Source organism: Pipistrellus kuhlii, unplaced genomic scaffold (genome assembly GCF_014108245.1).
Source record: "Pipistrellus kuhlii isolate mPipKuh1 unplaced genomic scaffold, mPipKuh1.p scaffold_m20_p_3, whole genome shotgun sequence".
NCBI lineage: Eukaryota > Metazoa > Chordata > Mammalia > Chiroptera > Vespertilionidae > Pipistrellus > Pipistrellus kuhlii.
Genome location: NW_023425529.1, coordinates 167,619,776 through 167,647,705, shown reverse-complemented (window position 1 = coordinate 167,647,705; position 27,930 = coordinate 167,619,776). Strand labels below are relative to the sequence as shown.

At 40.4% G+C, this 27,930-nt stretch overlaps 1 protein-coding gene across 6 annotated transcripts in view; it reads right to left on the bottom strand.

Moving 5' to 3' along the window:
* The window catches only part of NSD3 (nuclear receptor binding SET domain protein 3), a 109,079-nt gene extending 84,302 nt beyond the window's left edge, over nt 1-24,777 (bottom strand). For 5 of the 6 annotated variants that reach the window (XM_045588868.1, XM_036455211.2, XM_036455212.2 and 2 more), the window contains exon 1: nt 24,647-24,777. The gene's annotated coding sequence lies outside the window, so the exon portion shown is untranslated. Of the gene's footprint in view, nt 1-10,064; nt 10,088-24,646 lie in introns of those variants that run through there. The other variant, XM_045588870.1, reaches the window with a different exon arrangement.
* Nucleotides 24,778-27,930: the final 3,153 nt, after the last annotated feature.

Below are 27,930 nucleotides of genomic sequence, written 5' to 3'. Positions count from 1 at the left end.
GCACACATCTTGTAAATGGAGGATTCAAACACAAGCACTCTATTCCACAACACGGGCTTGTTCAGTAAGCTAATTTCCTACAATCCATAGGTATGTAAATAGCAACAAAAACACAAATATTCACACTTTATACTTCAGATATGCTCAAGCATTAACAATTTGATGGGAGATACCAAAATGATACTAGTCTTCCAGGTAAATGATCCCAGCACAGGCAAACAATTTATGACAAATTCTTCCTTAGACAGTTTCTAGTTTTTTTTTAAAGACAAATCAATAAATGATTCAGATGAACAGCTTGAGACTATAAGTATCAATGAACTATTAATGATATGTTAAATGTATAGTTTAAGTCAATTTAAAAAAATCTCAAAATGAGCAATTCTCTGATAGATCATACATATTGCTAGATTCTATCTTATAGAATTACATGCTAGCAAAAACTGGTTTGGCTCAGTGGACAGAGCGTCAGCCTGAGGACTCAAGGGTCCCAGGTTCGATTCCGGTCAAGGACATGTACCTTGGTTTCGGGCACATCCCCAGTAGGGGGTGTGAAGAAGGCAGCTGATTGATTGTTTCTCTCTCATTGATGTTTCTGGCTCTCTATCCCTCTCCCTTCCTCTCTGTAAAAAAATCAATAAAATATATTTTTAAAAAATTACATGCTATACTGTATTTTTCTATGATTGACACAGTGTTTCTCAATAAGAGAAAACTTTGTATTTCACTCGAGACCCAGTGCACGAAATCATGAGCAGTTAGGGTCCCTAGACCTAGCCTGCGATCAGGGCCATGTTCTGCCCAATTGCCAGTCCCCAGTTCTGCCCTGCAGCCGCCACCAATCAATTGGAATCTAAGGGCCAGGAGGAAGGATCAAGAGGTCTGCTTTCCACCTGCTCGCCAGTCCCCACTGTGCCACTCACCCTAGTTTCCCCATCAGCCATCCCCTGATCAATTGGAGCCTGAGGGCCAGGGGGAGGGACCAAGCAGTCTGCCTTCCTCCCACTGCCAGTCCCCAGTTCCATGCCACCCCAACCCATCGATCAGAGCCTGAGGGCTGGGGGGAGGAACCAAGAGGTCTGCCTTCCACCTATTCACTCGCCAATTGGCACTGCCACCGATTGACTGAAGCCTGGCAGCCCAGATCACGGTGTTGGGGGCAATCCAGCCCAGATGAGGCCAGTTCACTGGCCACAATGAGTATCATAGTGACTGGTCATTAGGTTGTTATGGTCGTGACAGCGTTACGGTCTCTGGCTTTATGTGTGTGTGTGTGTGTGTGTGTGTGTGTGTGTGTGTGTGTGTATTTTATATATATACATCAAAATTTCTCATGTTAATATCATTACTCAAACTTTTGGAAATCAACAATAATTCTACAATAAGATGTTATATAAATTGCTACTTCTGTTTTCAGACCCATCTACCCCTTAAATACATTCCTAGGTTACTTAATTTATAAATGCAACCACAATACTTTCCTTATTAAAATTCCTCAATGATTCCTAGAGAATGTTGAAGAACCTTGGCTTTCAGAGCACACACTCCAAGCAAGGTCTCTACCTACATCTCCAACCTAACGTTACTTCTATACACTAGTCATGTCAAATTTCTGAGGATAACTGCACACCCTATGATTCTGTACCACTGTGCCTTCACTAATGTAATCCCTGATGCCCAATACCGTGTTTCCCCGAAAATAAGACATCCTCCGAAAATAAGACCTAGCGCATGGAAAGATAAGACATCCCCTGAAAATAAGACCTAGCGCATCTTTGGGAGCAAAAATTAATATAAGACACTGTCTTATTTTCAGGGAAACCGTGTATGTCCCTTTACACATTTTTTGGCTTGACCTTTAACCAGCTTTTGAGCTCAAAAAGTCATCTGCAAGTAGTAAGTTAAGCTGTAAGCTACTCTGAGTAACTTTCCTTTGTGTTTCTAAGTTATACTATGCAGGCCTCTTAGAATTAATCATGAAATAACCTGTTGATGTGGTTTTCTTAAAAGCAGGAAGTAATTTTTTTCATCTATGTGCTCCAAGAACCCAACCCAGAGGAAAGGCTTAATAATCTTTTAAATTGAACTATGTAAATTTAAGGGAGTTATTACATATAAATGAAATGCTTTAAAGAACTGTGGAGGATTTTTCAGAGGAGAATGCAAGATAATATAAATGCGATTATAGTCTATCCTTGGCAAAAAAAAAAATCTCCACTAATGACTGAGATTCTCCTTAGTTCTCAGCTAACTTTCCCTTCAAGGATTAAAACACCAGACTGACATGAAGTCAAATAAATTTCCAGAGAGAGTCTAGTAATCCAATAAAAATCCCCAAGAGATATCATGTGATTTCCACAATCCAGAGGAAAAGGGTGGTCTTCCTTTACCCCAGAATAAACAAGGGATCCAGATGTTTCTTTTTGTGAACTGTTGCAAGGAACATTTCTCATGGTTTATGATAAATCCACAGTCTGTATGTTTCTATAGTAACAAGAAAAGAATGCATGCACATATTCTGCATTAATGAACCAGCTATGCTGGTTCTTGAAAACTTGGCATTTTTACTGTTTGAAGATTTATGTGGCAAAACATTTAAAAATAAAATTTTAAGACACATATTGTTTAAAAATTAGAGGGTTGTTTTGTTTTAAAGCAAAAAGTCTAAAGTCAATATACAAAGGCAAGTTTAAGTATACATTCTTTGAGGTAGTATAAGATAAAGCTATCAAATATGTTAATGTACTGATTTCTAGCTGAATGATCACTTACCAATTGAAAATCAGATTCTATCTATCTATCTATCTATCTATCTATCTATCTATCAGGTTAATATGCAAAGTGCCCCCTTGGAAGTTAGACCAGGTCCGGGTTCGATTCCTGTCAAGGGCATGTACCTTGATTGCGGGCACATCCCCAGTGGGGGGTGTGCAAGAGGCAGCTGATTGGTGTTTCTCTCTCATCGATGTTTCTGTAACTTTCTATCCCTCTCCCTTCCTCTCTAAAAAATCAATAAAATATATTTTAAAAAGAAGAAGAGGAAAAAGAATAGAGCTCTGATACCATCAACAAATCAACAAATGACAAGTGCTTGAAAGGATGTGTAGAAAAGGGAACCCTAGTATACTGCAGGTGGGAATGTAGATTGGTGCAGCCATTATGGAAAATAATATGAAGTTTCCTTAAAAAATTAAATATAGAACTGCCATCTGACCCAATGATCCCACTTCTAGGAATATATCCTAAGAAAACAGAAACACCAATCAGAAAGAATGCATGCACCCCTATGTTCACAGCAGCACAATTTACAATAGCTAAGATCTGGAAACAGCCCAAGTGCCCATCATTAGATAAGTGAATAAAAAAGCTGTGGTACATTTATACCATGGAATACTATGCAACAGCAAAAAAGAAGAATCTCTTACTCTTTGAGATAGCATGGAGGAACCTGGAAAATATTATGCTAAGTTAAATGTCAGTTAGAGAAAGACAAGTATCACTTGATCTCATTCATATGTGGAATCTAAGTAACAAAATAAACTGATGAATGAATGATCCAGAGACATGGAAGCATGGAACAGAGTGTGGAATCTCGGAGGGAAGGTAGGGGAGGGGTGGGTGGGAGTTAATCAAGATACCCTGTTATTTAAAACAAAACAAAAACAGAAGGCAGCAGGAAAAGAGGAAGGCCAAATTTGAGATGGTTTGATTCCATAACAGAAGCCATAGGCGTTGAGTCTACCAGAGCTGAGATGAGCAGAGCTGAGCTGTTCAGGATAGAACACTGTTGACATCACTCATTCATAGGGTCGCCAGGAATTGGAGCTGACTCAAAGCACAGTAACACACACACACACACACACACACACACACACACACACGAGATGAATATTTTTAGAGTCCACACACACACATCTAAGAATCAGCAAACACAAACTGCTATTAAGTATGGACAGGATGCAAATTACACTAAGAAAAAAATCAATATTCTTCCAGAGCAAGCCTTTCTACATTTTAACAACAACAAAAATTGTTGGTGAGGGTGGAGGTTATGAAAAAAGAAAATCACTCAGTTCTAAGAACCTGACCACGCCTATAGAGTACCAAAAAGGAAATGAACAACAATGTTTACCTTTTAATCACTAAATGCAGCTAGAATTGATAGTATCTAATCTATCTCTGCTATAAACCAAGAGCAATAACTGAATTGGGTACAGTGACTACACAACTCCATGTCAATCTTTAAAACAAAAAGGACAGTGCTTGGAAATCTTTGTCAAGGAAATACAAACATTACAAATGTAAGCAGTTGTTCCATTTGTCTTCAGATGATCTTATCCTTTGAGGGGACAAAAACTTTATCAGATTACAATATTTTCTATTTTACCCACAAACAAAAGAAAGCCCTTTTACTGCTTCCAAGTGCTATACAGTTGCTAGTTACAATTACCCATAAAAGTTTTAACCACAGTGGTATAGAAGCTAATTATTTCTGAATAAAATTTGAGCATTTTCTTCCCCCAAATTTGTTTAATTCCCATAGTAATACAGATGCTTGGACTTCTGAGACTTTGAGACCATCGTGTAGAGAAACTTAACAAATTTTTAGTTTCCTTATTACTTTTTTATTTATTTCAGAGAGGAAGAGAGAAGGAGAAAGAGAATCATTGATTGGCTGCCTCCTGAATGCCCCACACTGGGGATTGAGCCCGCATCCCGGGCAAGTGCCCTGACACATGCCCTGATGGGGGAATCAAACTGTGAACTCCTAGTTCACAGGTCAACACTCAACCACTGAGTAACACCGGTTGGGCCTTATTTCTTTTTAAATGAATATGTGAGGAGTCAAAATTATAAGGTTTGAAAAGGTGGCTTGTCAAACTTTTGAATCATTTAAAGCCTCTGGTTGAGGCTTTTTGAAAGGTTAATGCTATGATTTAGGGGAAAACATTTTCTTTTCTGAGCTATTTTCAGCATTTTTATTAATAAAATATCAATTCTCCAAATCACAATGGGCGTAGTATGTTAAGTAAATGTTCTGTATTGGTAAACCTTATCTGGCTATCTTGACTTAAAGGTACTTTCCACAGTAACCTTTTAAAAAGAACTCTAAGCCGAAACCGGTTTGGCTCAGTGGTAGAGCGTCGGTCTGCGGACTGAAAGGTCCCAGGTTCGATTCCGGTCAAGGGCATGAACACTGGTTGCGGGCACATCCCCGGTAGGGGGTGTGCAAGAAGCAGCTGGTCGATGTTTCTCTCTCATCGACGTTTCTAGCTCTCTATCCCGCTCTCTTCCTCTCTGTAAAAAATCAATAAAATATATAAAATAAATAAATAAATAAATAAATAAAAAGGACTCTAAACTACTGACTAATTTCTACATTAAAGAGGAAAATCTGCTTGCTTTAAAAATAATTCAGGAGAGGATATATTCCCTTTATATTTTCATATGACTGTATTCACTTATCCACAAGACATAAAGCAATTCATATCACTTTAATATAATCACTCATAGCATGCATTCAAATCAAAGTGCTCTCACTCCGTCTATATATAATAAACCCAAAAGGTATCAATAAAAGATATTCTTCTACAGCAGAATTTGCTATAAGACATTTGCTCAATTAAGAAACTAAGCAAAAGCATAAAATTGACCATTCTCTTCAATAAAATGTGGATTTGATGCTTAAACAATAAAAACAAAGCAGAAATAGATATTGGTGGTATTGGTATTTACTCTTCTTCCTTCTGTTAAGGCTGAATTAGTTAGGGCCTCTCCCCAACTTTTTTGCAAATGTTCCCAGTTTGTACTATGTTCATAGGTTCTGCCTTATCATTTCTCATCTGGATAAGAGCAACAGCTCCGAACTGTTCTGCCTGCTTCCGAAATTGTCCACCTCAAATCTGTTCTGTAGAGCACTGACAGAACTTAAAAAGAAAAACAGGAAAAAAACAAACAAAAAAAAAACAAACACAAATTTAATAACGTCCCATGGCTCTCCCTGCCTTAGGATAAAAATCCAAAAACGGATCATCTTTCTTGATTTGGCCCCTGTGAACTTGTTCAGCCTCCTCTCCTGCTGCTTAAGCTTTCCCACCTTGCCCTTCACCAATCTAACACTTTCTCTCATCAACCACTCATCCTTTAAGAGTCTGTTAAAATATCCCAAAAACTTTTCCAGATTGCCCCCTCACCCATCATACACCCTCTGAAGGCAAGTCAAGTACCCTCTTCCTGCTGGCATAGCATTCTACCTCTACTCTACCATAGCACTTAATACATTGTACAGGGCCATCTTGACCTAAAGGGAGGTATGGTACGCGTGTGTGTAAATGAACATGATCCTAAAACATCTGTAAGAAATAATAGCAAAACATTTTTTTAAATATATTTTATTGATTTTTTTACAGAGAGGAAGAGAGAGATAGAGAGCTAGAAACATCGATGAGAGAGAAACATCGACCAGCTGCCTCTTGCACACCCCCTACCGGGGATGTGCCCACCACCAATGTACATGCCCTTGACCGGAATCGAACCCGGGACCCTTCAGTCCGCAGGCCGACGCTCTATCACTGAGCCAAACCGGCTTCGGCAATAGCAAAACATTTTATTACATCAATTCTGGATACCAGCTGCAGTCTGTTAATTGCCCTCTGTAGGCTGAGCCAATGTTGGGCCAAGTTTCATGCCCGCTCCTCCCTCTTTCTCATTCTGCTGCTGCTAACTTTTGGGAAGGAGACCAAAGTCAGGCTGTCCCCATCCCAACCTACACAGGCTTCTCTAATAAAATATTTATTGAACACCTACTATTTACCAAATACTGGACTAAGCACAAAAGTTATAGGGATGAAAATTTAGGCATGCTTCCTACAACCATACATTATTACTGAAGACAGGAAAGCAATAAAGGAAAAGTGCAGGAGATGAGGCTCAGAAATTGCTCCTGGTAAGGTTTGTTTATTCATTTCATATTGAGTGCCTGTATTATGTTTAATCCTAAGGACTAGAGATAAAAGATAAGCAAGATAGAGGCCCTGCTGACAGAAAGGGACAAGTGCCCTGGATGACAAAAGAAAACTTTCGGGTTGAAAAGCTAGGGGATATGAGAACAGAGAGAATGCAAGGGAGCTCTAACATTTCCAGCCTTAGAAAAAGTCTTAACCTGTGGAAAGGGAGAGGAGTGCCTTCCCTACATTAAACTAAAAGCAATTTCAATTCCGTTAAAAACTTTCTTAGCTTCTTAATATCACAGCTTCCAAATTATCTAGCATATTAGAAAGACCTTTCTTGATACATTACAAAACCAATTATAAGTATTTAATGAAAGCACACAACTTAATTCAGGAAAATAAAAACAACTTACCGGGGTTTCCCCAAAAATAAGACCTCCTTACAGGTTTCCTTCTGAGTGAAATATAAGGCATCCCCCCAAAAATAAGCCCCCCCCCCCCCTGCAGGCTAAACATGAGAGATTTGGTCCACTGATTCTGAAAGAAATGGAGTCACAAGAAATTCACCAGGAAATTCAGAAATTGGATTGTTATGATGATGTTCCAGAAGATGACGACATGATTATCACTGAATAAATGAGTAAATTCTTGATACTGTAGGATTCACAGTTTGTCTGATTTGTGTTGACAACTACCATACTACCGTACCATATACAGGTAATAAATTTCCTTTATTTTCATTTAACAATAAATGTGTACCATATTCTTCTTCATGGAAAAAGAGGACATCCCCTGTAAATAAGACCTAGCGCATCTTTGGGAGCAAAAATTAATATAAGACACTGTCTTATTTTCGGGGAAACAGGGTAGATGCCAGAGAATATAGAAAGACTGAAGTTTATTTTGAGGATATAGGACTACTTCATCTCTGAATCCCTAGGCCAACTATAATACCTGGCACATTATCAATAAACAAATCAATCATAAACAGAATGAAGTAGAATAGTTAAGGGGCCTGAAATCTACACTAATAAAGGGGTAACATGTAAATTAACTATCACTGCTACACCAAGCCATGCCGAGTAGCCATTAGAAGTGAGTATGCAAATTAACTCAACCAAGATGGCGGCTGGCCATAGAGCTGGAGCAAGCAGGAGGCTTGGGTTGCCCCCCAAATGGAAGAAGCCAAGTTTACCACCCGCCCTGGCCAGCCCTGGCCTCTGCTCAAGGCTATAAAATTTCAATTATATAAGATAAATAAATCCCAACAAAAATGGTAGCAGCCACTAAGCTGGAGAGAGTAGGAGGCTTGGGTTGCCCCCGGCGATGGAGGAAAGAGGTGACCAGGCCAACAGAGGAGGGAAGTTGGGGGCGACTGGGCCTGCAGGGGAGGGCAATTGGGGGGGACTAGACCTGCAGAGGAGGGCAGTTAGGGGAAACCAGACCTGCAGGGGAGGGCAGTTAGGGGTGACCAGGCCTGCAGGGGAGGGTAGTTAGGGGCAATCAGGCTGGCAGGGATGCAATCAAGCACTGATCAGGCTGGCAGGCAGAAGCAGTTAGAGGCAATCAGGAAGGCAGGCAGGTGAGCAGTTGGGAGCCAGTAGTCCTAGATTGTGAGAGGGATGTCCGGCTGTGCGTTTAGGCCCGATCCTACTGGGGTCCTAGATTGGAGAGGGTGCAGGCTGAGCTGAGGGACATCCCCCCAAGTGCCTGTGCAAGAATTTCATGCATCAGGTCTCTAGTATTTAAATATGAACTAATAGTCATTATGTAATGAGTACTGCTGAAATCCCATGGGCTGTTTGCTAACACTATGCATTTAGATCTAATTGTACAGATTTACTTTTTCATTCCTAAGAAAGGCCTTGAATAAAGCTAGAAAATATCTAGCTTTGATTATTTATATGTCCAACACAAAACCAAACTAGCAGAAGATTGGGTAAGTTTCCTCAGAGCTCAGGAACATGCTGCTGAGAGCTAAAAAACCAACCACATTTTCTATGATGATTTTTCATATAAAGACAATAAATTTTTTGGCCAAGCTAAAAAAAAAAATGATTATATTTTATTACTAAAATATTTCAGATTTTTGATTCCTAATCTGAAATCTCTGGGTCACATGGATTTTTGGCTGATTTTCACAAAAATATCTAGGAGAGGAGAAAATTTGCAGTGGTAAAGACAGCACTATAATAAGAACCACTTTTCAAAGTCTGTTCATTTAAAACATATAGTCATCACAGTTAAAAAAGAAAAGCCCTTATAAACTATCCAAAAGAACTATATTAAGCCAATATTTTTCCTAATGAATAACCTCTAAGTGGAAATTTATTTTACAAAAATAAAAAGGTTTTTGTTCACATCTTAAAATATTGTTATTTTAAAATATGTGTAGCAATAGATAAGTAAAAATAAAGTCTTTTCTACACTTAACATGTTGGCATTTCAAAATCAGAATTAACCCACTAATCTGTTAACAGTAATATGTAAATTGGTCGGGATGCCGTCATGTAATGATCAATCAGCATGCTGCCTGCGCAAGCAGGAGCCGGTGGGCAGGGACTTGCAGCATCAGTGGGTGGGGACTTGCGCCCCCCGGGGGACACGAGGCTCGTGTCCCTGACCCCAGCAATGGGCCCGGAAACATGAGACTTGTGTTCCTTCCTCCTGTGCCAGCCTGGGGACTTGAGGTTCGCATTAGTTAAAGTGACTATGTGTGCTTCACAGTAATGCTCATTGATAGATCATAAGTCAAAACAATATACTGGACAATCAGGACTTGGCAGTTCTCCTTTCAATTCCAACCAATGGCATACAAATGACTTTCAGTAAATTCCTTAATCTCTGCCTAAGAGATTAGAAAATGAAGCTACTCAAAAACTGACCATGGATACATATTCTCATATCTGTGTCATTTTGTCAACTCAATTGCATTTTAAGTGGATAGGATTTAGTTAGTACATGTGTGTATGTGTGGACAAAAGTTTATTTTCAAAATAAGAGTTCTCAGAGAAACATTTCTATATGAAATCATAACTAGTCATCTTAAATTACTCAAATCAACATTACTAAGTAAATAATTCTCTAAGTAAAAAATCAAAAGCTGAGTCTCACTTTGCCTATTCCCAGATTCCAAGTGGCATGACAGAGCGACCCCCCCCACTTTTTTTTGTTTTGTTTATAAAATAGTTTATTACTGAACACCAACCATGTACCAGGAAATCAAAAGAAAGACATTCCGGTCTCGTGAACAAGAAAATTTCAGACAGTGTTAAGCAAATAAAACAGGGTAATATGATACAGTGACTGGGGAGCTACATTGTTATTAAAAGGATTAATGAAATAAAAAACAGGAATTGATCATATAGAAAGACTGGAGGAAAAGAAGTGAAGACATAATCATCACACGTGTCTTTTATTTTCTATCAAGTTCTCTTTGTTTCAGAGGCTTTTGAGGTATGGCTATAGTAAAATGATTTAAGTAATAGTTTTGTCAAGTATTCCATGTAACTTAAAAAACTTAAACTTTACATATGTTTTTATTGATCTGAGAGAGAGGTCAGATGCCTCCTGTACACACTCCAGTTAGGGACTGAACCTGAAACGTAGATATGTGCCCTGACTGGGAACTGACTTAGTGGCCTCTCAGTGCATGGGACAACACCCAACCAATTGAGCCACACTGGCTAGGGCTAGAGCAACACTATTTTTAATAGCGTAACGGTACTACTCCAGCATCTGCTTAACTCTATTATTGTCACCCTAAATATTTTCTGAAATTTACACATAAAATTTTTCTACTAAGAATTTGCTAAAAAAGGATAATGGCCAAGGATATTAAAATATCCTATATTGAGGAAATGACCTGCATGAAATGAAACACATAAATCTATATCTGATTTTGGTGAACCATAAACATTGTCACTAAATATAATCACACAATTTTCATGTGACCATGATTCTACCAAGTTACACACCATTTTAAGTTACTTTGTCAATCTTATTTTTTCCTGTAAAACCACATTACTATTGAACTGCATGTATCAATATAAAACTTAATAATACACCCTATTTTCCTTATCTATTGGCTTAACCTCAACTTTCTTCACTTTATTCTTGACCATACCCATCAAAAACAAATGTGGTGTTACCACTTGAAGAAAATTTACATTATTTTCCAATCCCTTACATTAGGGGTGTCGAACTCAATCAGAGAAGGGGCCAAAATCTAAAATCCAGCCTAAATCGCGGGCCGAATGGTTTACTGAACAGTCATAAACTGTCATTGTGATGGAAACGCAGCGGAGTGCAGTGATGACAGCGCGGTGCAGGCCACATTGCAAGGCCTGGCGGGACGGATTTGGCCCGCGGGCCTTGTGTTTGACACATGTGCCTTACATCAAGGTACTGTCTCACACTGAAAACTACTACAAACTAAGTAACACATCAGTCATCCTGTTCTATTCACTATGAAATCAAGTAAACTAACAAGTTCATCCACATATCATCCTACCTCTTTCCCCAAAACACTTAAATTGTAATAAAACTAGAGGCTCGGTGCATGAATTTGTGCATGGATGGGGTTCCTCAGCCTGGTCAGTGAGTTGGGGCCAGCCAGCTGGGGAGAGGGACTACGGGAGGTTGGTAGGCTAGGGGGAGGGACCATAGGTGGTTGGCTGTGGGAGTGTACTGACCACCAAAGGGCAGCTTCTGCACTGACCGTCTGCCCTCTGGTGGTCAGTGTGTCATCATAGTGACCAGTCAACCTGTCGTTTGACTGACCCGTCCTAAAGGTTGCTTACGTTTTTATATAGAGAGAGATGTTTTCTCAGTTTGGTTCTTAAAACTTTGCAAATATTCACATTTTACTTTCTTTTCCCTTCTAGTTTTCATTCAGCATAGCAAGATATAAAAATAATGCATTATATGTAGTTTTAAAAGTACTAAGCAACTTATCATAATATCTAAAATAATATATACTAAGTTTATCTTACCTGTAAAGACCAATTTTTATTTTTGACTCATCAGGTTTAGCACTTTAGAGTTTTAGGTTCAACTGTATTCAACATTTCATTTTAAAATAAGCAATAAGAGTCAGAACATAAGTAATTTCATGCTATAAATTCAAAATTTACATTATCACCTATTTGCTTAATCAGAAGACTAAGTGTTGATGAAGCTGTAGCCTTCATGCTGTTGTTATAACAACAGTGTAAGCAAGTTTGGACTGGAAAGTTAACTTCATGTTTATACTTGTACCAGCATGAATTCTCTTACCAACTGAGAAACACCCACATAACCCATGCAAACATTCTGATCATGCATTAGTTAACTTTCAACTTTTAAGTTCTATGAAATTAAGTTTGAGTCAACCGAGTTTATTTCTTCACCTATTAAATATGTAACTAAAGATTTAGCCGGGACCGGTTTGGCTCAGTGGATAGAGCGTCGGCCTGCGGACCAAAAGGTCCCGGGTTCAATTCCAGTCAAGGGCATGTACCTTGGTTGGGGGCACATCCCCAGTAGGGGGTGTGCAAGAGGCAGCTGATTGATGATTCTCTCTCATCGATGTTTCTAACTCTCTATCCCTCTCTCTGAAAAAAATCAATAAAATATATTTATAAATAAATAAATAAGTAACTAAAGATTTGTTTATTTTGCATGTATTATTTTTCTTACATTAAAAAAAGTCATTTATTATCACCTATATGCCTGTTATGGTTCTAAAAATCATACTCTATTGTACCTGAGATAAACCCCACCGTTATGACACTGCCACTGAACAAAGCTCTAGGCACACTCTAGCACATCTAATTTGGATCCCTATAACTCCAGAAAATAGCCATTTTCATCTCTATTTCAGAGATAAGAATTCTGAGCCTCAGAGGTAAAAGATACAGTGGGGACAGGAATTCAGATTTCCTTGGCTCTTGGCCTACACTCCGCTGACCACTGAGTTAAAAAAAAAAAAAAAATGTTTAATTGAATGACTTACGGCAAATAGAACTGTCAGGGTGAAGGTCAGTTAGAGCAAAGCAAACCTCTTAAAAAAACAAAACCAAACTTTCCAAATGGTAACAAGGTTGCAACAATTAATTATACAGGCATAGCATGATTTATATAAACACTTTCTAAAAAAAATAGTTCTAAATAAAATTTGGTGAAAAAAATATATTTTAAACTGCATACAACACTCCCCATTGCAATGCAAATCATTGAATGGTACACTTTAAATGGGTAAATTATAAGGTATGTGATTTATTTCTTAATAAAACTTAATTAAAAAAAACTTCGTGGAGAACAAATTGAAAATGTGTGTCAAAAGCTTCTGAAATGTTTATTTTTAAAATATATTTTTACTGATTTCAGAGAGAAGGAAAAAGAGACAGACACATCAATGACGAGAGAGAATCAACCACTGAGCTACACTGGCCAGGCTAAAATGTTCATATTTCTAAAGTAATTCTACTTCCAGGAATTGACTATAATAAAATAGTCATACAGTATTGTTTTTTTTTTAATGTGTAAAGATGTCTCAAATTATAATATCCCCAAGTTCTAACCTGCCTAAATACCATCAACAGAAGGGTAAACATTCTTTACAATGAGATGTTAACAATTTTTAAAACTACATTCTCAAAAAATTATTTCATAATAAAGCATGTCACAAAATAATATAAATGTACAATTCCAATTTGTAAAGAAAATACATATAATGTAGAGATAAGAAAAAAAACACAAAGAATATAGAATAAAGTGTTAATAGTAACTTCCAGTTGGTAAGATTTTAGGTGATTTTAAATGGTTTTCAATTTCTCTACAATAAACCATCCTTTCATAACTTAAACATAATAAATGTTATTTTTAAACTACTGGCCACTTTGGAAAGTGCAAATTTTCCATTAAAACATAAAAACTAATAGGGCCATCAACATTTCATTAGGGATATTATGTATGTGTGTGCATGTATGTACAATAATATGTTTGCAATAATTTAACCTTAACCAACAATACCTCAGCCACTCAATAAAATTTCTTTTCTATTTTTTAAAATATGCTTTTATTTCAGATAGGAAAGGAGAGGGAGAGAGACAGAAACATCGAAGAGAAAGAAACATAGATCAGATGCCTACTGTATACCTCCTACTAGGGATTGAGCTTGCAACCCTGGCCTGTGCCCTGACCAGCAATCAAACTGGTGACCCCCTAGTGCATGGAACTACGTTCAACTGAGCCATACCAGTGGGGCAAAAAATATATTCTAATGACCAATGCATAATTGTGCAGGTGATAACAATACAGAAACCCTACGATAAATTTTTGGACACAAAGTAAACTACCTAATTTAGATTTAAAAAATAGGTATACCAATTTATGTTAGCTTCCACTTTTAAGAAAACTCAACATCTTTTCAGAGGGAAAATTAGTATGACATATCTTTAACCTTTAGTCAGAAAAAAAGTAATACCATTCTATTGCATTACAGAAAAGAATTCAAGTTTACAGTAAAGCACAGCAAGAAGTTTCTCACCACAATCAAACATGAAATACTACATCCTAATGTATCAGGATCCTGCAGAAATCATAAACACAAAGGAAGTTTAAACTGACAAAACTATAAAAACCAAATAAAGGCTTTAAGTTTATGTATGCAGAAGTGCTATAAAAATGTATTTCTCAAAGTCTACACTGCAAGAGTTTTATACAAATAGACTGTATTGGGGGGGAGGGGGCAACTGTCAACTTTTTCTATCAAAATCCTCAAAAGTCAACATTGAACTTTTTCAAACATTTATAAAAAGTCTAAATAACCCAATCAAGTAAGTTTCTTCAGTTTCAAAAGAAATTTGGTTCACCTAACCCAGTGGCCGGCAAACTGTGGCTCCACGGTTTGCCGCTGTTGACTAATGAGTTTGCTGACCACTGCTAGACTAAATGTTACAGTGTAGTTGGAAGTGTAAGGGTTAGGCAACTGTGGCATATTGTGTGCAAAGAGGTAAAGGGTAGTATATGCTGGCAAACTCATACACTACCCTCTACCAAAAGAGCGGCAAACTGTGGCTCAGGAGCCGCAGTTTGCCGACCACTGGCCTAGTCAATATAGAGAAAAGGCAAGAATCCAGCAGAGACTCCAAGGATGAAGAGTCAAACATAGATTGTCACTACTGATTACTTAATGTGGAAGCAAGAAAGTCAAACTTGTTTTTGTAAAATAGGAGAGTTAAATCTGTAGATTATTATACTTCTAGAGGCCTGGTGCACGGATTCCTCAGCCTGGCCTGCAGGGATCAGGCCAAAACCGGCTCTCCCGACATCTCCCAAGGGGTCCCTAATTGCGAGAGGGTGGTTCTTGGGTGATGCACCATGGAACTGGGCTGCCTCCTTTCAGGTTCCGGGTGTGTCACCAGAACTGCAGCTGCCAAGTCACCCGCAGCTTGGCAGCTTGTGTGTTGAGTGTCGGCCCCCTGGTGGTCATTGCACATCATTCTATTATCAGTCAAACTGTTGGACAGTGGCTTAGGCTTTTCTATATATAGACAAGAGGCCCGGTGCACGAAATGAGTGCACAGGTGGGAGGGGGGAGTGCCTCAGCCAAGCCTTCACTCTTTCTGTCTGAAGACCCTCAGGGGATGTCTGACTACATTTAAAAAAAATCATCCTGTGCTTAATTTCTTACTAACTCCTCCTTTAAAACTCCCCTCACTCTCACATTGTTTCTTCTTTTTATTTAACTATTTTCCTGGCCTCACCCCATTTTAGCATCCTTCTTTTTCCTGCTTACTTTCCCTCCCTCCCTCTGAACCTTCCTCCTCCATTCTCTCCCTTTATTCCCTGTGTCTGTTTCCTTCTTATTCCTCTCACCCTCCCCTATTCACCTTTCCCTTGTGAGCCTGAACCCTACCTCCCTCCTTCCTTCCCTATTATTGCCCTCCCTCCCCCCTGCCATGCTCACTGGTTTCTCTTTTAAACCTTCCCCTGCTGGGACCTGCTTTCAGCCCCTCCTGAGCACTCTTTGATATTAAAGCATCCATTCAGGGGTGTTAACCCCCAGCCCAGGGCCCAGCCCTGACCAGGCCTTCACCACCACCCTTCCCTCAGCCTCTCTGCCACTGTCCTCCTCCCTTTCCCTGCCCAGGACACCCCAACTTCTAGCCAACTAAGTACATTTAATGCACCACCAACCTAACCCTAGCCAGTGTCTTTGGGGTCTTAGGATCTAGCCTTCGAGGATGAAAGCAGTACCCTCCTTAATGTTTGACTCTGCCCCAGCTAAGCTGTGCCTCCCCTCACAGCGAAGGGCGCCCAGCCTATCGAGGGTGGCTGAGGCCCACACAGCCTGGGCACTGCTGCCATAAAGCAGGAGTGCCTCTGCCCGGAAGTCCTGACTATCCACCCCTCCGTCCCAACGGCCTGCGCTGGGGGCCTCCGCCCTCCTCCCACAATTGGGCGGGGCTCCCAGCTCCACACCGAACAGTGCTCCACTCCCTGGTGGTCACCACCCCCTCCTTAGTGCAACCCTGCATTTCCTTCCCTTTTCCATTCCTGATCTTTTTTTGTTCCCTTTCTGTATTTGTTTCCCTCTTGGCCTATCTGCCTGCAGGCCTGCTTTTCTCTCCCTCTCCTTTTTTATCCCCTCCTATCATGTCCTATCCTACCTGCCTGAGCCTCGCAGCTGTCTGAGGAGGGGGTGGGATGCAGCCTGCCTATCAGTCCTTATGTGATGGTGTCCCAGACAATTTGCATATTCCTCTATTATTAGTATAGGCAGGCAAATTTGATATGTTCTAAGCAAAAGTCTAAAAGATTAGAGTTTGCACATTAATCCAAAGCCACATCACTAAATCCTATTAAAAAAAAATGCATACCAGTTTGGCTCAGTGGATAGAGCATCAGTCTGCGTACTGAAAGGTCCCAGGTTCGATTCCAGTCAAGGGCATATACATTGGTTGCAGGCACATCCCCAGTAGGGGGTGTGCAGGAGGCAGCTGGTCAATGATTCTCTCTCATTGATGTTTCTAGCTCTCTATCCCTCTACCTTCCTCTCTGTAAAAAAAAAAACAACCAACAGCCGAAACTGGTTTGGCTCAATGGATAGAGCGTCGGCTTGGGATCGAAGGGATCCAGGTTCGATTCCGGTCAAGGGCATGTACCTTAGTTGCGGGCATATCCCCAGTAGGGGGTATGCAAGAGGCAGCTGATCGATGACTCTTTCTCATCGATGTTTCTAACTCTCTATCTCTCTCCCTTCCTCTCTGTACAAAAATCAAAATATATTAAAAAAAAAACAAAAACAAAAAAACACACACAATATATTAAAAAAATTAAAAAATTAAAAATGCAAAAGAGCCTGGCCAGTGTAGGCTAAGTGGTTGTGTGTTGACCTATAAAACAGGAGGTCACAGCTCAATTCATGGTTAGATTCCTGGTCAGGGCACATGCCCAGGTTGCGGGCTGGATCCCGTGTGGGGTGTGTAGGAGATGGTTGATCAATGATTCTCTCCCATCATTAATGCTTCTATCTCCCTCTCCCTCTTCTTTCTTCTCTGAAACCAATTTAAAAATATATTTTTGAATGCAAAAGAGATGAATTCTGAATTAATAGTACTTTGCATAAAATGGCATAATTTTGTAGGATTCGAAATTTTTTGTTGTTAATCCTCACCCAAGGATATTTTTTTTCCATTGACTTTTAGAGAGAGTGGAAGGGAAGGAGGGAGGGAAGAAGAGAAGGGGAGAGAGGTTGGAAGAAGAAGGAGAGGGAGATGGAGAGGGAAGGGGATGGGGAGGGGGACATGGAGGGGGAGGGATGTGAGACACACATAGATTGGTTGCCTTCCAGATGCACCTAGACTGGATGATCCTACAACCCAGTCGGGAATCAAACCCAAGACCCTTAACGTGGGAGGGCCCTATGCTCTAACAACTTAGCCATACCAGCCAGGGCAGGATTCAGTATTATTTTTGTTTCACATTTAATAAAGCTCAAGGTTTCAAATCACTAAATGTTTACACTAAATGCAAGAAAGTTGTTCTTTTTTAAAAATACATATTTTATTGTTTTTTTTTGTTTGTTTTTTTTTTACAGAGAGGAAGGGAGGATAGAGAGAAACATCGATCAGCTGCCTCCTGCACTGGGGATGTTCCCACAACCAAGGTACCGTATTTTTCGGACCATAAGACGCTCCGGACCATTAGACGCACCAGTTTTTAGAGAAGGGAAATGAAGAAAAAAAGATTCTGAAACAAATAGTGTCCTAAAATATTTTATGTGCATTAAAACCCAACATCACAGTCATAAACACATGTAATCAACCCTGTAAAGTAAACAGCAGCATTTAGAACCATTTTAGAGCCGGGCAAGCACACAGAGACCACACAGAGCTGGGCAAGTAAAAAAACCTTTTTTTAAAAAGTATATGTGTAGGCTATATTTGGACCATAAGACGCAGGGACTTTTCCCCCCCACTTCTGGGGGGAAAAAAGTGCGTCTTATGGTCCGAAAAATACGGTATATGCCCTTGCTGGGGATCGAACCTGGGGCCCTTCAGTCTGCAGGCCAACACTCTATCCACGGAGCCAAACTGGTTAGGGCAAGAAAGCTGTTCTTAATTGTCTAGATAATCCTTTTGATAATAACACACAAAAACTGGTCATTCAGTTTCTACATCCGCTGAACTCTCAGGGCTATTAATTTTTAGGTTATTTTTCAGCATATTTTTATTCCTAACGAACAAATACCAGAAAGGCAATACCAGCTACCCTAGTGGGGCTATCTCTGCTGTTTTTCTTAAATAATTTATTACTTGGGTGGTAATTTCGTGTCCACTTTCTAATTATTTGTTTGTACTGTACATTAGATCTTTTTTTTTATAACATGTTTCACAACTTAAAAGTTTTTTAAATGCTTATTTTTTTTAAGTTTTTGTGTTTTTGTTTGTTTGTTGTTTTAATATACAGCTTTCTTAAGAGTCCACATCTAAGAGATGTCAGAAACACAAAACTCAATAGATGCAATACTATCTTGGCTATGGCCAAAATGCCACTGCACAAATCTCCATATGACACTTCTTAATTTTCTTCTTTATCTCAAAATCAATTTGATAAGCTAAATTTTGCTTACCCACAAAATCTCAGGAAGCCACACAATCCTTAAATTTAAAGTATCTATTTATATATTTCAAGAACCTTGAATATAAGTTATGCCAAAATAAGAAATAGCATGTTCTATGGTAGAAAAATGCTCTATCCTTACATTAAAAATTAATGTTTAATTGTCTACCAAGGTAAGGATAAAGCAGGCTATGAAGAAAAAGTCAAGAAACACACACTCACATATATGTTTTTAACCTTCTAAAAAGTATTCAGACTGAAATCTGAAAATCTAATCATACTCAACATGACAGTCTATTGGGCCTCAGGAGTTCCTCAAGTTGCTTAGGTGAAATAATTCTTGTGCTTTCTTACTTCACATTCAAAGGAAAAGAGTTGAGTTATTGTATGGGAATTCTATCCAACATTTCAGAAGGTATAATATAAACTCGAGGTTTTTATTATTAGATAATAATATATTTCTATGGTTAAAAATGGAAACTGTATTCATATTAAAAATTTTCATTTTCATTTTCACTTTCTCCTCAATACAGCCCTAAATCTAGATGAAAAAGGGAACTCTCGTAAGGAAAGAGTTATCATTTGTAGATGAATTAACTATGACACAGATTCACATTGAAATTTAAAAATAAGCCAAGAACCCATTTTCAAATTCAAAATCTTGTCAATAAACAGAAGTACTTTAGGAGTAACAACACACATCCATCTAGTAAAAAACTGAACATTTTCTAAATTCACAAAACTGAAAATATGCCTTTAACCTTCTTCTGTTCATGCCACACTATAAAGGCACACTAAAAATGGAAGTGTTTAAAGGTACTTATTAAGCACTTAGTAAGGTCAACAATAAAAACCAAAAACAAAACTTGGTAAGCATTTAAAAAAATGTGTTAGTTAGCCATCGTATAATCAATTTTTTTTTAATTTACCACTATTAATATTTATAAAATGATTAGCTTGAAGAAATAAAGCTCATCATTCATTGAAAACTCAAACGCTGGACATATTTATTAACAAAGGAATAAATCACCTTAGCTGCTCTTTCAAATATGACAGACTCCACTTAAAGTAAAACTAAACACAGCATTTCATCAAGAAGCAGACTTTATGGATACTAAATTCTAAACCTTTTTAAAGCTTTAATGATTTTAATTTTTAAGTGTCTAAAATAGCCTACCTTTTCGTTTTTTAAAGAACGTAATAAATACCCATCATAACTTTTCTTCCTGACAAAAATAAAAAATAATCAACATTGCCTTCTAAGATTTTTAAAAAACTTTTCAATGAGGTATTTTTAGTTCATTTTTAAAAATTTACCAGTGTCTCATTTTTCTTTCCAAATCGTTTTCCAGGATGATAATGGACCCCTTATTTTTTTTTATTTCATTGCTATCTTATTTCATTGCTAATCTTATTAAAATCGGAATAAATCTGCCCCAGGCCACTTCATTACACAAAACACAAACTTCCAAATACTTGGACATGCCTAGCTGGTGTGGCTCATGGTTTGATTCCCACTCAGGCACACACACACCCAGGTTGCAGGCTCCATCCCCAGTGCAGGGTGTAAAGGGCATGCAGGAGGCAGCCAATCAATGATTCTCTCTTAAAATTGCTGTTTCCATTTCCTTTCCTCTCTGAAATCAATAAAAATATATTAAAAAAAAAAGATATTTGGACATTAATTTGTGTATGCAAAAATATTCTGTGCATATGCTATATGTAAAACATAGTAAATATGAATAGAAACAATCCTTTAGCTCACTACAACTTAATCCTCTTGCATTCATTATACTAACTGCGCTTAAGCTTGAGAATTGCCCCTCACCTTGAGCTTTCACAGAAAGCTCAAATACTTTCATAATAATGATGTATTGTGATGTGGTGTAAAGAGCCAAGTAACAGGATGTCTCCAAAGCCTGTTTTCTCTCTTGTAAAATAAAATAGCTGTACTGTATCTCTTTTCTAGTTAAATAAGCTGTTAGGGACCTGTTCAATGACTTATGTGAACCAACATTCCAAACAATGAAATACTATACGACCTTTTAAAAAAATGCTATGGATTCATAAGGGCTCATTTAGAAGGATGTCCCAGATAGACTGTTAAAACAAAAATGCAAAATGCATATAGTATGGCCCAATTTATATGCACTTTAAGACAGATGTACATATATGTACAAAAATATTCTAGGACACACAAGAAACTTCAAATGATCACCAATAGGAAATAGGGGAACTTTTTAAAACCTCTTAGTCTTTTATAATAATTAAAAAAATAATAATAAACAAGTATTACTTGAGTGAATTTTTAAAAGACCTAAAAGTAAAAATTACTGATTCAGGTTATATAATTAGAAAAGACATGAGTTCAAATACTACTTTTGCTATTTACTATGTATAATGTTGTTAAGCTACTTAAACCTCAATTTTCCCATTTGTAAAACAGAGTTAATAGTACTAACCTCACACAACTAACTGTCTGGAGGGTAAAGAAAACCATGCATTTAAGATACTCAGCATAGCATATTTTAAGAGGACAATTATTATCAGCTATAACTATGATTATTGTGAATGTTATTATAAACTCCATAAACAGAGTATTTAGAATCAAATTTGACATTCACTCAAGAATGTTCAATCTCAAAGACAACCGATTTCCTTTAACCAAAACTCAAAACTCATTCAACTGAGTCCACATAAGAGCACATTTATTAATTTAAAGTTAAAAACAAAAAGAAAATAAAAAAACTTTCAAAGCCATGGCCGGGTCAGTGGTCAAAACATCGGCCCATGCACCAAAGGCCATGTTCAATTCCCAGGGTCACAGGTTCTTGATCCTTGGCCCTTGTTGGGGCTTCTGGGAAAGGAAACCAATCTATGTCTCTCCCACCCTTCCTCCCTTCCACTCTCTCTAAAAAGCAATAGGAAAAAAAATACCCTACAGCGAGGATTAAACAAAACAAACAAAAACAAAAAACAAAAAAAAAACCTCTCACAGGTAGCAGGTGGGCTGATAGGTATGGTAATCAGAGTCAAGTTTGGGTTTTAATTAGTAAGTCTTCTCTAACTAGAATAGTCTTCTTCGTTATATGGATACCTATCCAAGATACCAAACTACTCACGACAACTGGACAAGGGTCCCTGATCTTTACAAAATGCTGCATACATAAAAATACGCTTTATTTTTAGCAATTCAAGCTGCCAATGTGAGTTATTTATTTTAACATAGTTTTCATTTTCCTAAAAATGTATGGAACTAATAGTTCATGCACATAATTTGCAAATTAATTACAAATAACATGTCAAGTGAGTGGAGACATAAAAATGCAATCTGTATAAAATTAATTCCAAAAAAAGCTTACTGAATGGCGTTTGAAGTGAAACTTTTTCTCACAAATTTTCCAAAAATTTGGGCTTAATTTTATCAAATAAAAATACTCCCAAGTTGTAAACCTGACCTTTATACTAAAAGTACTTTCATAAGGCACCACTCTAACATTATTCAATTTCATTTTTTTAAAAGATCAAGAACACATCCTAAACTTCTATATAAAAACTGAAAAAATGTTGCATTAGGGTAGATTAAATCAGTATGTAGTGCAACTGGTTTGGGTCCATTATATTACAGTTTTAACAAGCCTTCCTGGTATTAACGAACAGTTTATCAACATGATTAATTAAAGTTTAGAGTACTCCAATTATAATTATAAAACAAAACAGGAGGTCACACACATTTAATCCTTTCCAATATGAAAATAAGAGTCTCCACCTAATGTATCTATTGTAAACTTGTCAGGATTTAAACTGAATTTCCCAGCACACAAATAATTACATTTAAATATACTGAGGAGTTACTGTAGCTTTCCTGAGAGTAGCCTAAAGTTCCCACCAAAAATACTGGCACTTCAACGAGGCTGAGAACTGCATGCTTACTTCATAGATTATTTGCAATATGCTGAACTGTTGTTGAAGCTTGTATTAAGCTAGTTACATGAAAGTGAAGGGGAACAGCGTTTATAAAAAAAGAAAGAAAATGCTTCTTAACCTATAAGCAAGAGCTATCTGAAACACATTTTAAAATTTTACACATATTTTCTAATATCCAAAATACAGCAAGCAGATAATCTATGACAAGCAGATCTTCCTATCCCTTCTCACCCCCACACAATGCTTTGCCAAGAGCACAAGTCCAAGTAAAATAACCGATGCAATTTCCTTGTTTACTTAAAGAATTGCAGAAAACATGTTGACTGCTTCCGAGGCCTCTGAAGGCAATGAATATTGAAAAGATCTTTCACGATCATGTTGGAAATAAGAGAGCGCTAAATGATTCCTTCAGCTAGTAAACAGACAGTCTTAACTTTATAAGAAGGGTTAAATTTTACACTGCGGTTCATTAGCATGCCTAGTTTGCAACCAGAAGGAAGAGGGAAGGGGGTGGGGAGGCAGCAAAACACACAAGATGGAAAACATCACTACCTCCTTTCGGTGGTTAAGAATAATTCTAAATGACCTCAAGATGGAAGCGAAGAGTTCATGAACAGAAAGGAAGGGGGTTAACCCTCTGAAACGGCCCCTTCCAGATTCGCACGGATGTCGGAGAGAAGGAATTTATTTACTCTGCAGTGCCTGGCAGCAAACATGGCTGCCCCTGCCCCCTTTAAATCGGAAGAGTCTCCACTCCCTCACCAAGACCATCGAATTGTGGCCATGCCTCTCCCTGCCTTGCTCCCATCACACTAACCCTTCTCCCTCAAAATGGTAAAACCCACGCCTCCCCGTTTCACAACCACCCTAACAGCATAACCACTTGCTTCTCCATTCTCCAGCCTTGCTCGAAAAAGGCACAGAAAACCCACACAAATATAGGAACAAAAGGCTTTCCCTTCCTAACACTTTTCATAACCCCCTTCCCCGTCTTTTTCCTCCCACTCTGGGATGTTTGGTCGGCTGGTGCCCACCGTTTTCAACATCCAAGTTCATGTCCTTCCCTTTCCTCAAACGAGGTCTTTCCAATGTCCTGGGTCTATTTTCCTACCTTCTTCCTCTTGCATCCTGTCCTCAGTCATGTAGCCTCTCTCTTTTTCCTAACCCACCACCTTTCCCTCCACTTCCTCGTCTCTCTCTGGATGCCCATTTCTCCTTCACATTTCTCCTTCACATTTCCCTTCCCCCGGGGTCCCAGTCCCCCCACCCTACACCCCCAAAACCTATCTGTCAGCCCGCCCAGGTCTCCTCCGAAACCTAACTCCGCTCCGCGGGGCCTGCCCCTCCCCCGGCCCCATCTGTATCCCCGCCCCCATCCCACCCCGACTCCCAATTCCCAGCGCAGCGCCACTCCGGCTCTTCCCTCGGCCCCACCTCCCCGGACCCCTCACACCCCCGCCTGGCCCTCCGCTCCTCCTCCCGGCGCCCCTCGGACCCCGGCGGGCCGCGCGCGTCCTCCCACTCGGACGGGGAGTCTCTCTCCCCCCCCCCCCCCCCCCCAGGTTCCGTCCCCTCCAGCACACACACACACACACACACACACACACACACACACACACACACACACATGCCCACAGACACGCACGCATTCACTTTACCTTCAGTTTGTTCCATTCTAACCCCCAGCCGTGTCCGCAGGGTCACAGGAGAGACACGGGGGCCCGGGGTGGCGCTGGGGTGCGGGCAGCCGCCCGGGCTGCACGGCGAGGAGACGGGGCCGAGCTAGGCCGCATGAAATCCCCGGGCTAGATTTCCCCCGCGCCGGACGCCGCTGCCATGGCGGCGAGAGCGGAAGCAGGCCACCGGCGGGCCGGCCAAGCCAGGCCGGCAGCGGGGAGGAGTGAGGCTCCCGGCGGCGGCGGCGGCGGGGTGGGCAGGGGCGGGGAGGGAGGACGGGGTCGCTCGCCGCGGAGCCGCCGCTACCGAAGAGGAGCCAGTGGCCAGCGGCCGACGCGGGCAGCAGCAGGGTCCGCTGGGCTCCGGCCTCCGCGCGTCTGTCGGCGGCCACACCAGTGGACAGTCCCCCGCGGCCTCCGCCTCGGCTCTGGTCGTCGCTGCCGCTGCCGCTGCCGCTCCCGCCGCCGCCGCCACCGACGCCGCGCACAAAGCCCCCCCCACCCCGACTCTCGGGGCGCCGCCGCCGCCGCCGCCGCCAAATCTGCAGCCGCTTATTGGCCGCCCCGGCGCCTGCCGGGAAATGCAGTCCCGGGTGCGGGGCGCGGGGCGCGGGCGGAGGAAGCGGCTGGAGCGGAGCGAGCGGGGAGGCGGGGCCAGAGCGAGAGGCAAAACTGGAAGCGGCCGGAGGGAGCCGGGGCCTGACGTGCAGCCTCGGCGGGCGGGGTAGGCGGGCGGGGAAGGAAGGCGAAAGGGCCGGAAGCGGCGGGGGGCGGCGGGGAGCAAAACCAAAACAAAACCGGGCGGTGGGGGCGGCCGCCGACGGGTCGGGCCGGTGAGGGAACACCGTGCTCGCGCGCGTTCCGAATCGATCCCCAGCACGTCTGGGGAACACCCGGCGGGACCCCGCAGAGCGGCACTGCCGTCCGACCCCCCCAAGTGTGAGGTTCACCTGCGGACGGGCCGGAAAGGGGACGACGGCGCGTGTGGCTCCACGGCCGCCTTCCGTCCGACAGCTGTCAGAGCGGAGCCGCCCGGCCCGCCGGGGGCTGCGTGTGCACACCATGGCGAGGACTTCCTCCTGGGTCCTCGGGGGCGAGTCTCTCGTTCTCCCCTGCGTGTTCAGCCGGAGGCTCCCCGCCTGCAAGCTTTGGCAGACCCGGCGGCCTCTCAACCTCTGGGGGTGGGGAGGTGGGGGGGTGGGGGGGCGGGGAGGGCGCGCCCACCTCCCTCGCAGCGTCCGGGCCCCCGCGCGCCCGCTTCCTGCTCGCACCGCTGGCCCGGAGGCTTGTGGGTAACGAGGAGGACGTAGGGGCCCTGTGCGCCCCCAGACCCCGGTGCCCATCACGTGCTTGGGCCTTCTGCTTGCTGCTAGGTCTTTCGTTTCAGGGATGTGAGTGCATTTGTACTTATAGAGTCCACGCAAGAATGAGGAAAAAGGGAGTCAAAATTCTCTGTAACCCTCTCTCTCTCTCTCTCTCTCTCACACACACACACACACATACACGGCTCCCCCATCCTAGGAAATTTCTGCTAAACCATGGAAGGTCCTGGGAGGTGTCCCACAGTAAACTGGTTTGCTGGAGTGTGCAGATTTGGTGATATTTCCTGGGGACTGGGTGACAATGACTAGAACATTGCAGCACAGAGAATATATGAAGGAACCACAGGCAGCAATCAGATGAGAAAACCAAAACTCTGCTCACTGTTCTGAGATTCATAAAGCTGTATCGCTACTGGATGCTAGCCTCTCCACAGACGTTACAGTGCTGGCTCTATTTGATACAGTTACAAGAAATTCCTGATAACTTAAACTACCACTTAAATAGGGATTAAAGCATTCCCACAGATCAATTATGTTAATGACTACTAATTATGTATTAGTTTTTAAAAAACAATCCTGTTAATAATATTAAGGATGATATTCAAGTTAAGCATTCCCATTACTATTAATCATTTCTTTAAAACTATGCTTTTGTAGTATCTATATTTTGTGTAGCAACAAAAGCTAAAGGAATCAATAAAGTAACATTTTTGTTTGTTTTAAATGCCTAGATGTCTTTTTGGAGCTCAGACCTCCAAAGGGGGACTACCTGAGCTTAGTTTGATTCTATCTCTTGGGAAGAAAAGTTATTTTTTTTTTTTATTCCTGTGATCCCTTCCACCTCCACCCTTCTTTTCCACCTTCCAATATTTACCCCGTTTTGTTGATAAAATGTTACCTTGACCAGACACCTGGATTTTCCCCTTGAGAAGAATTTGGTTGTCCCTAGGGACTTTTTATTTTCTTCTAAAACTTTGCTGACAAAGTTTGAAATTAAGGTTATGTGAGGTAGGTGAATAGGCTGTTTCTGCAAAACACTAGAAAACACATTATATTTCTAATATTTTATCTGAAACCATATTTAGGGACATGCCCATTAAAAATATTTTTAACATCTAACATCTGAAGGCCAGAACATGCTTTCTCTTCTCCAAAGAAAATGAGCAAACAGGTCATTAAGACAGCAATCTAACAATCAGGGCTAGAGTTAGTGAGAAAAACATTGTTTCCTGTTTAAAGAATATAACAAAAAACTCCATATGTTATAAATCACTTACCCTGAAAGTAAAAACGTCACCAGTTCTAATAACAAGAGAAGGCAGACATTGCTTTGAATAAATAAATTTCAATAAGAAAGATTCTTAACCCTTCCCTTTGCAGAATAGGATTGCCAACATATGGCCATGGGAGAAAATCAAGCTCATCTTTCAAATAGTGATCTTAGAATCATGCATCTGGTCTATGAATACTTAATGATTTTCACTGTGCCTGGTTGTAAGTGAATACAATGCATGAATAAGAGTATTTCCTGATATAAAATGTCCCCCGGGGAACTATTGTACTAAGAGGAAGATTTTTGTATCATGATCTTTTCCAGAAAAGTAGGGGTACATGGTTTTGCGGTGATTAATTTATTAAATTAAGGTGACAATTATGCCCTAGCCTTTTAGAGCTCATCATTTACTATCGGGAATTTTCAGGCTAAGAAAGCAAAGGTAAAAAAGACCAAAGCTTTGTAGAATTTGTTAATTCTAGTAAACATAGAACGTGAAGTGAAACCATTATGTGGAAAGTTGGGCATCAGACATGCACTAAGTGCCCTCTAGTGGCCAAATGGAAAAGTTTTGCCTACTTAATTCCTTTAGTTACTATGATAGCTGAAAATGCTTTGTGAATTAAAAGCAGTTCTGTATTTAAAAACAAAACAAATAGCTTTAAAAAAAA